Genomic DNA, 13,469 nt, shown 5'->3' with positions numbered 1-13,469 from the left:
CTAGCAGAGCCTTTAACTTGATCTTGAAAGCCATAGGTATTTGACATGTCATGATGAGAATTTTATTTTAAATTTTAACTGAAAAGTGATCCCTGTTAGGAATTTGGAAAACATTATGCTGAGTGAAATAAGCCAATCCCAAAGGGACAAATACCACATGTTCTCCCTGATCAGTGACAACTAACTGAGCACCAAAAAGGAAACCTGTTAAAGTGAAATGAACACTATGAGAAATGGTGACTTGATCAGCCCTCGCCCTGACTGTTGATGAACAACTTAATATGTTATCCCTCTTAGTATATTTTTTTGTTTGTTCTACTTAATACTTTTGGTTGAATACTGTAATCAATACACAATTATTCTTAAGTGCTGAAACTTAACTGAAAAGTGACTGCTGTTAAATATAAGAGTGGGAATAAGAGAGGGAAGAGATGTGCAATTCGGGACATGCTCAAGCTGACTTACCTCAAACGGTAGAGTTAGAAACATACCAGGGGATTCGAATTCAATCCCATCAAGGTGGCATGTACCAATGCCATCTCACTAGTCCCAGTGATCAATTTCTGTTCACAATTGATCATAATGATAGGACTAAGAACCAAAGGGATCACATAAACAAGACTAGTGTCTACAAATAATAGCTGATAGAATAAAAAAGGGAGAGAATGATCCAACATGGGAAGTGAGATACACAGCAGACCCATAGAATGGCAGATGTCCTAAACAGCACTCTGGCATGCCCTTAAGGCATGCAGATCCGGCTGAAAAGCCCATGAGAGTATTTCAGGCATAGAAAGCCAAGACACTCTGGGGAAAAAACAAAACAAAACAAAAAAAACCTAAGTGAAAGATCTCTGTGAGTGAGATCCCAGTGGAAAGAATGGGTCATCAAAGAAGGAGGTACCTTTCTCTGAAGGGAGGAGAGAACTTCCACTTTGACCATGGCCTTGTCTAAATATGATCAGAGTCGGTGAACTCAGGGGGCTTCCATAGCCTTGGCAGCTCATGACAAGAGCCTAGGGTGATTACTGAGGCCATAAACAAGAGTGTCAATTTGTTAAGTCAACAACAGGAGTCACTGTGCACTTACTCCTCATGTAGGTTCTCTGTCCTTAATGTGCTGTGTATTGAGATTTAATGCTATAACTAGTACTCAAACAGTATTTTTCACTTTATGTTTCTGTGTGGGAGCAAATTGTTGAAATCTTTACTTAATAATGCTAAACTGATCTTCTGTATATAAAGAGAATCGAAAATGAATCTTGATGTGAATGGAAGGGGAGAGGGAGTGGAAAGGGGAGGGTTGCGGGTGGGAGGGACGTTATGGGGGCGAAGCCATTGTAATCCACCAGCTGTACTTTGGAAATTTATATTCATTAAATAAAAGTTAAAAAAAAGCAGAGCTAAAACAGAAAAAAAAGAAATATAAACTCCAAATTCAAAAAAATAAAAACTCACTCCAGATGTTGTTAGAGTATGCTTTGGAAGAGAATTGGACTAGAGCCAGAGAAACTAATCAGAAGACAAGCAGTAATCCAGTTATCTAGACAAAGCCAGATGAAAGGCTGCTGGTCCAGGGATCATAGACACTAAATTTGACAAATACTCTGTTATTAAGCCAGGCTTTCACTTGTGACCTTATGCAAAGGTGAAATATAAAGTGATCCTGCATCTAGCCAAGTAGACTGTAGCTTTGAGCATAAATAACACAAAATGTTCTACTTCTCCTAACGCATGTCTTATAGTTGGAGTATGGAGGTATGCGTTGTCAAAGAAATAACTGCAGCCCTTTTGTTTGACTTTGAGACCAGCCGAGTAGAAGCTTTCTGGAGTGTGAAGTTTCTTGTAACCACATTTCCTTTCAAACTGGAAAATGTGGCACATAGTACAGTAATATTTAAGTGGACACTACATTTTGCTATATAATTAGTGCCTTTAAATATATCCTCCAATATGTTGTCTAGTTCATACAACTGAAATCATAAGAAACAAAAACATTTCTTAATATATTCAAGTAATATACCTAGATCTTTGGTAGATCTAGATAACTGAAGTTATTCTGCAATGAATGAAGAAGACTTCAAATAAAACAAATGAAACTGCAATGTCACATCAGTGAATATAATATATATTTTATTTTATCCCAAATAAAGACCTAGAAAATTTGAATGAATAAATGTTTGAATATAAATGAGATATTCTGTGCCAACACAAACTAGAGGTTGAGCTGATGAGAATATTTGTTTGAAGGGAGTAAAAGTCATTATCTTCCAAGTACACTCACAAGAACAAACATTGGTGAAATTTTTAATATATTGGCAACAAGAAGCTGGCAATAAAATAAATTAGATCATGACAGTGGATAGCTTAATCTTCCTGATAGCTCCCTCAATATTCAGAACACTATCTAACATGTTAGTAGGAGTGTCGAGGGAGTATTTAACAGCAAAAATAACTTCTGAAATAGCATGGGCTGTGTTTCCATGGTTGGTGATGTGATTGCTCTCCCTGCATACTTCCTGCCCTTTTGAGAGCTAGTGAAGTGTGGGGTGGTTGTGCTCGTATGTGCCTATGGATGAACCTGGGGTAAGAGGACACTATGATGTTCAGGACGTTACTATCATCCAGGAAGTGAGCATAGAAATCTTTCATGGGAAAACTTGAAGAAGTGGGATGCATTAGGAAGGGCCACTGGACTCAAAGCCTATGGAAAGAGAAGACTGCTAGACTGACCAGCAGTGGGCCAGTGACCAGGAAGGAAAAGGTTATTTTGTTGGAGAGGTCAGCAACAACCCAGAGCTGGGGTGATTTTGTACACATGGTTCCTACCCCTTCTGCATGACTATGTGATGCCTCTTGCATTGAAACCTAATTTGAGCTGTAATTAATTTTTTAAAGATCTATTTATTTTATTTGATAGGCCAAGAATTACAGAGAGGCAGAGGCGGAGAGAGAAAGAGAGAAGTCTTCCATCCGCTGGTTCACTCCCCAAATGGCCACAACAGTAGGAGCCTGGCCGAACCGAAGCCAGGAGCTGGGAGCTTCTTCCAGGTCTCCCACGCTGGTACAGGGGCCCAGGGACTTGGGACATCTTCTACTGCTTTCCCAGGCCCTAGCAGAGAGCTGGATTGGAAGAGGAGCAGCAGGGACTTGAAATAGCACCCATATGGGATGCCAGTGCTGCAGGTGGCGGTTCTACCCACTATGCCACAGCACCAGCCCCAAGCTGTAATTATTTTAAGAAAATGATTACATCTTAGAAGTAAGCATATCTTCCATTATTTTAAATAAAGAATTGCTAGTAATTTCTTTGAATTTTACTTGATTGAAAGCTAAGCAACTGTCACATTTTAGTTTCTATATCAAGGTTTTCCTTTCTAAACTTTCAATTTAAAAAGTTAAATTAACATTAAAACCGCTCATCAGAGAAAGTTCAGAATGATCTCTCTTAGCACGCTCATATATAATTTTTGTTATGTATATTTGCCTGGTAACATAAGTTATTGTGCTTATGAAATAGAATATAACACCTAGGGACTTAAAAATCTTCCTCATTTCCCACATTCATTCACGACATGGTTGTGGACCTGCTGCCTTTAGTTGTTTTTTGGCTGTAGCACGCTGGTTTAGATAATTTTTACATTATGGAGGCTTTCAACATTCTAAAATATCTCCAGGAGAAGCTGGCTTGCTTGTTGTTTGTATCATTTCTCCCTATGTGGGACTTTAATTTTTACATGGGTATAGTCCCAAGGACACATGAGAAGATGGATAAATGAGTCCCTTTTTAGGGGTTTTATAAGGCCACTCCTTAGCTCACTGGAAAAATTCATTTGCTAAATGGATCCTCACAGCACTGTGAGATGTTTACTTTGCTCTTTTATGTAAGTTCAGCCTGTTTAGTTCCAGCATTAACTTGATTTGGGTCCTTTCTCCTAATATTTTTTCATAACATAAAAATGCTCATTCAGGCACTTAATCCTGTGAAAGGACAAATAAAACTACTTTCAGTTTATTTTCATTTTAGTGTTTTATTTTTACAGCTGATTTTTTGAGTCTTTTTCTCAGAAATAGAAGTTTCTGAGAAACAGGGATTACTTCATGGAAAAACAATCTTAAAAAAGGAATTAAGCAATTCTAATCACTTTAATATGATTGCTATTTATGGCTAATGTTTTCTAAAACAACTGATGTGTGAAAGAACTTCCAAATGAATTGATGGTATTCTCTACTTTTATTGACTTCTTGTGTTTTCACAGAAAGTAACTTGTGGATGGTTTTTCTTTAAAATCTTTTCTCTGATAAATACGAGGGATATTGATTAGAAATAAAAATTGATGAGGAGTTTAAAAGGCTATCATTGAGACTTACTTTCTTTTCAATTAATAACTATATTTTATATTATGGTGTATTTATCGATTATGATAGAAATTCCTTACACACGTAAGGAACGATGTGTACTTGTCACATGCTCAGTCTGGTGTAAATGCTGCCAACTGCGTTTCTAGGCACCAACACCAGAAGGCACTAAAACACTGCAGTTCGTTTTCTTCCTGAGCGTTGAAAGGTATTCGCAGCCTGTTCTGTAGATAGTGCACGCTCTGGCTTCCTGCTAAACTGAGGGATCAACAATGAGGGGCTAATTGTACCTACATTCAACTTCAGATGATGCTTAAATACAGGACACCTTCTGTTTCCTTTCTGCACAAGAGAGGGAACATTTCACAAGGTGAGCTCAAGTATGCATTTCATTCCCTTGCTGTTGATGCAAGAATTCCTGGTTGGTGCTTGAGATGGAAGCAAAGGAATAACTGGCTGTGTCTGTTTAAATTCATCACTGGTCCTGGGAGTTATAGAGTGACAGGAAGCAAAGATTCTCAGACAGAGACTCAAGGGCACATTTACAAAGGATAAGTGTGCGCACTTGCAATGTGTGTGTGTGGTGTGTGTTGTGCTAGTTAATTTAAAAAGAAAACAGAAAACTGTAAGAATTTTGTTTTTCTGATGCTATTTCTTTTGCAAATGATGAAATTGTGGGTTTTGAGACTGTATGATGTGAAAAAATGTTAAACTTTTTAAGAAAAGAAAACATTGTACCACGCTCCATTTTAAAATTAGAACATAGAGTGAGGGTGTTATGGGTAGAAAATGTGTGATGGAAAGCAATTTCAAAGTTAGGTGCATTTTCAAAATTGATCTTTTATAAGATATATGTTTATAATAAGGCAAAAAATGCCCAGAAGAGTATTTTTGTTATAAATTATGCAAAAATCTCTGTTTAGTAGTGAGTAATATCATATTTTTACTTTTAACATTTAACACATTATTGATTATTATTTGTTCATTTGGAGACAACACGAGAGTCCTAGACACAGAAAGAGAGATTGTCCATAGGGTGGTTCACTCTCAAATGTCTACACCAGCAGAGACTGGGCCAGGCTGAAGCAGGAGCTGATAACACATTCCAGCTTTCCCATATTGGCAGCAGAGAGCCCGGGGACTTGAGCCCTCACTGATGGCTTCCAGGTGTGCATTAGGAAGAAGAGGATTCCAGGGTAGTTAGGACTTGAACCCAGACTCGGATCTTCTTAACTGCTATGCCAAGACCTGCTCCACCGCTGACATTTAATGAAGCCCTGCCATCAGAGACACATCTACCCCACTGACAAGCACTGCTCAGCAAAGCGGTGGGCTATGCGTGGGGCCTGAGTAGAGCTGAACACTGTTATCTTAAGTTATCTTGAATTCTGTGATCCAATGGCTTTACGACAATGAAAATTATTTGATAGCAGTAATGGAGATGTCATCATTAATACTGAATCTTTTAACAACCTTAGAGATATGAACACTGAGATAACTTTGTTTCTTAATGATCATATGAGGTTACTTCATTGAAATCCATGCATACGAGAGGGTCTTCAAAAAGTTTATGAAAGTGCATACTATGAAAAGATATACATAGATTTAAAATAACTTTTGTACCAAAATAAACATCTTTTAGCTCCATTTTCCACAATTTTTTTTAGGTTTTAATTTTATTTATTTGAAAGAGTTACAGAGAGACGTAGACAGAATAAGAGGTCTTCCATCTGCTGGTTCACTCCCCAGTTAGCTGCAATGGCTGGAGCTGTGCTGATCTGAAGCCAGGAGCCAGGAGACTCTTCGTGGTATCCTACGTAGGTGCAGGGGCCCAAGCACTTGGGCCATCCTCTGCTGCTTTCTCAGGCACATTAGCAAGGAGCTGGAAAGGAAGTGGAGTGGCTGGGATTCAAACCAATGCCCATATGGAATGCTGGTGCTGCTGGCCAGGGCTTTAACCCATTGCACCACAATGCCACCCACATTTTCCACAAATTTATGAAGTCTGATATATTGAACATTTTCAGACTAAGTTTTTCAAAAGACAAAATAAATAACCAGAAATAAAAATATAAAAATATATTTCTATATTTTCTGTTAATAGACCAAATAAGAGAAAGTAAAAAGCATACATCTATGACATCAAAATCAAATAGTTTAATGAAGTGATTTCTTTAATAAACTAGATAGTTGATAACCTTCAAAGAAACCTACATATTAGAGATGATGTAGTTTAGATGATGCTTGAAGAAGATTTTAACACATATTACTTTCAAATTTATGGCATGCTAATTTGTCCACACCTATTACCAATCACTTACAATTTGAAGTTCCTAACAGAAAAAGTTAAAGTTAAACAACTGGCCAAATTCCAGGGGAAAATATAAAATTAAATGTTATTTACTTTACTATAATACTACCAATAAGGAAGTCTTCTGTTGGGGACCAATTTCTTATGACAAGACTTTGAAAAAAAAAAAAAAACACAGAAGGTTTTCAAAATGGCTTTAAGTCTATGAACTTGTAGTTGTTCTTGTAAAAGCAAATAGATATGTGAAAATAGTGAGCTTTTATAAGCATATGAAATTAGCAATTAGCACAATTGCAATTTTTGCTTAAATCACTCTGCTTTATATTGTATATCTTGGGCTTAAAGGTTTTATAATAATATAAATAATGGAGAATATGTTTTATTTTCGTAAATCAAGAGACATTCCGTGCCAACTAAAAAATAAACAAACATGGATTGTGCATACTATTTCTTCTTCTTCTTCTTTTTTTTTTTTTTTTTTTTTTTGACAGGTAGAGTGAACAGTGAGAGAGACAGAGAGAAAGGTCTTCCTTTGCCGTTGGTTCACCCTCCAATGGCCGCCATGCTGGTGCGCTGCGGCCGGCACACCATGCTGATCCGAAGGCAGGAGCCAGGTGCTTCCCCTGGTCTCCCGTGGGGCAGGGACCAAGCACTTGGGCCATCCTCCTGGAAGAGGGGCAACCGGGACAGAATCCGGTGCCCCGACCGGGACTAGAACCCGGTGTGCTGGCGCCGCAAGGTGGAGGATTAGCCTATTGCGCCACGGCACCAGCCTACTATTTCTTCTAATTATTGTTCCATATAATGGTTTCATAATTTGAAATATTTTGATATTTTATATTTTATGAAAATAGAGATTTAGTGTAAATATTATACACTCATCTTTAAACACTGGTGCTAACAGAATGATACTGCTTTCACGTATATGAAAATTATTTGTATATTAGATGCTCTAGAAGGTAATGAGTGAGAAAATCATGACAGAAAGTAAAAGTCACAAGTGGTATTGTGGAGAGGAAAATTGAAGTGGTGGGTATCTCAAATGAAAGACTAACGCAGCCTAATCACAGAAGCTTGAGAATCTGCATTTTAGGAATCTTTTTGCCATTTAAATATGTGATCTGAGGCCAACATATGGTCAAAAAGGAGCAATGTTAACTGAAGAGAAAGGATTCTTAAGAAGATGATTAATATAACACAGTGAAATTTTGAACATCAATGAACTTTTGTGGTAGACTCCTAAGGAATAAGAGCTCTCAAGTAAGTAGGAATTGTTCAGTTTGAAATCCAGTTTTACTAATCCACTAATTATCTGAATCAAACACACACACACACACATTTAGTAGTTCATTTTGGAATGTGGGAGTACTTATACTCATTACTGCAGTTTAAGCTTTTCAACAACCTTTCCAAAATTGTAACATAATTTTAAATTTAAACAGAATTTTGCAACATCCTGAACAATTTCTGACATTGAACCAATGCTTTTCAGTTCCTAGGCTACCTTTGTTAATATTGTAACTGTGCTTTGTGATTCTCAGAAAATGTGATGTAACAAAAATAGGAAGTTATAAAAATAATTGAGCATAGTCTTATAGAATTTATGTAAATAATTTTGAAGATAGTAAACATCAAAATTATTTAGTCAATCTTTGTGAATATAATGTTGCTCTTTTAGATATTTTTAAAAGCTAACATTAACTGTTGTAAGGAAAAGGGGCACAGAAGAGAGGGGAGACAGGATACAAACTAGCAGCCAGAGTGAATTTATTCACAGAGTTGGCCAACTGCCAATTAACAGGTGGCAGAGGAGAAGATCCTCAGTGGGCAGGGTCTTATATATATCTTAGGGTAAGCAAAGAGTCCAGATGTGGGGTGGGGGCGATAAATGGAGATGAGTTTCTCCACATAGGTTTTACAGGGTGGGGTGGGGGAACAAAACATGATGTGAGGCTAAACTGGTCTCTTGAAAGGATGCAGGGATATGGAGTAATTTCTAGATTTCATGGATGAACCTGTGATCTATGATTTCTTTTTCTTTCTTTTTTTTTTAATATGATAGGTAGAGTTATAGACAGCAAGAGAGAGAGAGAAAGACAGAGAGAAAGGTCTTCCTTCTGTTGGTTCACTCCCCAAATGGCACCATGGCCAGCACTGCGCCAATCCAAAACCAGGATCCAGGTGCTTCTTCCTGGTCTCCCATGCGGGTGCAGGGGCCCGAGCACTTGGGCCATCCTCCACTGCATCCCAAGCCACAGCAGAAGAGCTGGACTGGAAGAGGAGTAACTGGGACTAGAACCCGGCACCCATGTGGGATGCTAGCACTGCATGTGGATGATCAACCAAGTGAGCCATGGTGCAGGACTCAATCTTTGATTTCTACTTTCATTATAAGGAAATGACTTTTAGACTGTAATCTCCGTCATGTATTTATTCATTTTTTTAGCTTTCAGATTTTGGTTCTAGATTACTTCTTTGCCTGGTATAAATATCCTAAATTTTTTTTCTGTATAGAAAAATATTATCCAATTAAGTTGTTTCAGTTATGTATCTCACTAAATTGGTTTTCATATTTTTCTACTTGTAAGTTTTCCTCTTTCCTTGAACTGCTATGAAACATCTACTCTCAACTGTAGGTCTTGACCCTTACCTAGAGTTATAACTTCCTATGTTTCTGAAGGTAAACTATCTAGATGTTCTCCACTATAATTACAGAGGCAGAATGCAGTCAAAAGGGAAAACGGGCTGAAGGCTCAGAGTCTGACCCACTGGATAGCATCCTTATTTGTTTTATTTTATTATTTTTTTAACTTTTATTTAATAAATATACATTTTCAAAGTGCAACTTTTGGATTATAGTGGCTTTTTCCCCCTATAACCTCCCTCCCACCTGCAACCCTCCCATCTCCCACTCCCTCTCTCATCCCATTCACATCAAGATTCATTTTCAATTATATTTATATACAGAAGGTCAATTTAGTATATACTAAGTAAAGATTTCAACAGTTTGCACCCACACAGAAACACAAAGTATAAAGTATTGTTTGAGTACTAGTTATACTGTTACTTCACATAGTATAACACATTAAGGATAGAGATCCTACATGAGGAGTAAGTGCACAGTGAGTCCTCTTGTTGACTTGACAATTGACACTCTTGTTTATGGCGTCAGTAAAGACTCTTGTCATGAGTTGCCCAGGCTATGGAAAGCTCTTGAGTTCGCCAACTCCGATCTTATTTAGACAAGGTCATAGTCAAAGTGGAAGTTCTCTCCTCCCTTCAGAGAAAGATACCTCCTTCTTTGATGGCCCATTCTTTCCGCTGGGATCTCACTCACAGAGATCTTTTATTTAGGTCATTTTCTTTTTCCAGAGTGTCTTGGCTTTCCATGCCTGAAATACTCTCATGGCATCCTTATTTGTATGAATCCTGCACCACTCACTTCCATGCCTTAACACCCCCCTCCCACTTCCTTTTCTCTCATTTAACACTCTAGGAAAGCAGATTATTTTTTTGTCTCCAAGGATGGAATCATCTCTCAAGAATGACTTCAGTCTCAGTAAATCCACGTTAAATGGAACACATTTTAAGTTAAAAGATGTGTTTACTACTCCTAACCTAATAAACTTCTTAGCAACACAGTAAAAAAAAAAAAAAAAAAAAAAGAATGACTTCAAATCAAACAAGCTCTCAAAGATTGGATCATGAATTAAAAATTATATATTACTTTTCAATATGAATTATAATAGACAATAAAATTATAAAATTATGGTTTCTAACTTACAAATTCTTTCCAGATATGAAGCCAAATTATAAATAGAAGGAATCTTCCTAGGTGTAGGAACCAAATGAGTCAGATGAATTTATGTAATTTTAATATTTTGTGGCACTAGGCTAAAAAAGCCTGATGCATTCATTCATTTTCACAACTAGGAGCTGCCAACTGGTGTGGCAGATCTGGCATTTGGAACAAAATTACCTCTTTCCTGGACAGTTGGATAGTACTATTGGTTTTTCCTTGAAAATCTTCATTTTTATATAACTCCTGGGCTGAGAGAAATAATATTATTTTAGATAATGCATTCAGTTAGGTCCTAACCTTACAACCTTTCGCAGGCCTTGAATATGGTCATTATTTTTATGGTGAATCCATATGTCTTAATCTATCATGCATTGATTTAATTGTCTAAATTATTCAATTATTTTTCAGGATTGTATGGAGACAAATGTATGTACTGTACATAAACAATGGTTTAACCATTTGCTAACTACCTTATGCTGTAGCAATTATCATTTTTTAATGATTAATATACTTTGTAGTAGAACTTGCTAATGCAGATAACTATAAAATATTTAGAATAAATGAGCAGTATAGGAAAATATAAAGCAAAAGCTTTTAGTCATTCTATTTGCCCCTTCCTTAGTCCTCATGCAACATTTTATCCAAAGAAAATCACTGTTAATAACTTCCAATTCTTTCCAGAAGAGTTTATGTGCTGTTCTGAATCTCCCAAATAAATTGATCTGTAGTATTGTAGTTTTATGAATGTTTTCTCTGTGGTAATTTGGAAGGCGTAATAATTACTTTCAGTTCTTCTAGTGGTTGCCTTCATGTCTTTATTTATAGTATCCACTTTAATTGTTTTACCTACTGCAGATGGATTCTACTGGGTTTCCTCTGGGAAACATGGGATAATTATTAAACTGTGTCTCTCTGTCCAGCTTCTGGTTCACATTTTAGCTTATTCCTTTGCGTCATTCCATTTATAGTTCTATATATAGAACTCTCTCCGGATTAACTAATTTAAATACTTCCTATTGAGTCCCTTAAAAAACAAGGATGAAGAAATGAGTGAAGATGAACAAACTAAGGCACTTTCAAATGTTGCTATGTTCATTTTTTCCATCCTTTTCAATATTTGATTATTTAACTTTCCTTTTTAAAGATTGATATTAACTTTAAAATAAATATCTACTACTTTAGGAAGAGTTATTTAAGAAATGTGTTCAAGGACCGGCGCAGTGGCTCACTAGGTTAATCCTCTGCCTGTGGTGCTGGCATCCCATATAGGCGCCAGGTTCTAGTCCTGGTTGCCCCTCTTCCAGTCCAGCTCTCTGCTGTGGCCCGGGATGCAGTGGAGGATGGCCCAAGTGCTTGGGCCCTGCAGCCACATGCGAGACTAGGAAGAGGCACCTGGCTCCTGGCTTTGGATTGGAGCAGCACTGGCCATGGTGGCCATTTGGGGAGTGAACCAACAGAAGGAAGACCTTTCTCTCTCTCTCACTCACTCTCTCTCTCTCTCTCTTGGTGTCTATAACTCTACCTGTCAAATAATAAAAAAAAAGAAATGTGTTCAGTGTTTCTCATTTCTTTTTAGCTTTTACATTTTCATTGGCTCAATTCTGTTATAGATTTTTTAATATCTACATAAGGCTTGCTATATTTCCAGACATCATATTTACAAATATTTTCATATTAGCTTACTAGATGTTTAGTTATAATGACTTTGGGTCAAATTTTCTTGACTTGACACTTGTTTCATTTTCTTCAGATTCTACATGTATGAAGACATCTTCTGTTTGTTTGATTTTCACTCCTTGGAAGTCCCCCTGTCTCTGATCCCAAGATGCCTAAAGAATTAATTCTTTTCTCTTTAAGCTTCATAACAATTGGGAGAAATCTCAGTGATAAAAATATTCTTTGTCATCATTTTATCAAATTTGAGACTCTTTTGATCTGAAAATTCAGTTCTTTTTTATTCTGGGAAAACTTTTTTTCTTATTTCAGATGTTTAACTGAGTGGGCCATACTGTAGCTGGTTTCTGAGTTGCAAAACAACATAAATTGAACACTACTAACATGGACAGTTAGGTTGTAACATGCTCTCCCACTCTTTAAAAAGAAAAAAAAAGACAACACAATGGAGGATTGAATAAATAATTAATAAAATAATAGAAAATATAAATAAAAATCCTGTAAAACATGCTTATGCTTCCTCCCGTGCAACCATGTGTTAACAGGAAGCATGATTTTCAGAACGATGATAGGATTCAATATGTCTCCTTACCAAATAATACTGAGAAAAAGAAATTCATTTTTTGAGGGTCTTTAGAGTTGACTATATTTTATAAAATAAAACTATATATTCTTACAAAGTATGTTCAGGCTTAGATTTTCCATTTTCATCTTTCATGTAAATGAACTTCATTTTAATCACTTTGTTTCTTTTTTTTTTTTTTGTAGGTTTCCTATTAAAGCTTTTATAGTGTAGGAGGAGGTGAATTTCGTTTTTTTTTTAAGGGCTGATTCTGAGGCCAGAGTGCTGTTTAGGACATCTGCCATTCTGAGTCTGCTGTGTATCCTGCTTCCCATGTTGGATCGTTCTCTCCTTTTTAATTCTATCAGTTAGTATTAGCAGGCACTAGTCTTGTTTGTGTGATCCCTTTGACTCTTAATCTTATCATTATGATCAATTGTGAACTGAAATTGATCACTTTTGTTTCTTTTTTATACATTTGTTGTAATTACTTCATGCATTGTGGATATTGAATGCTGTATTTTCAAGTTTGATTCTTTTTTTTGCTATTTCTACTTTATCATTCAGGTAATTATTTTTGCCTTCTTTGGTAACTTATTTTTAAAAGCTACTTTTTGTTTCATCATTTTTTAATTTATTTAGCTATTTTAGATGATAAAGCACTTATAGGAACAATTTGGAGCAAAATTAAGGATTTAAGGTGAAAAAGTAAGGATCTTTTTAAAAATTGTATTTGAAGTAACATTTGATACTTTTTAATT

Source organism: Oryctolagus cuniculus, chromosome 5 (assembly GCF_051225735.1).
Source record: "Oryctolagus cuniculus isolate XC-2025 breed Fujian yellow rabbit chromosome 5, ASM5122573v1, whole genome shotgun sequence".
Classification (NCBI taxonomy): domain Eukaryota; kingdom Metazoa; phylum Chordata; class Mammalia; order Lagomorpha; family Leporidae; genus Oryctolagus; species Oryctolagus cuniculus.
The sequence above is the reverse complement of the archived record's forward strand: the minus strand, read 5'-3'. Positions refer to the sequence as shown.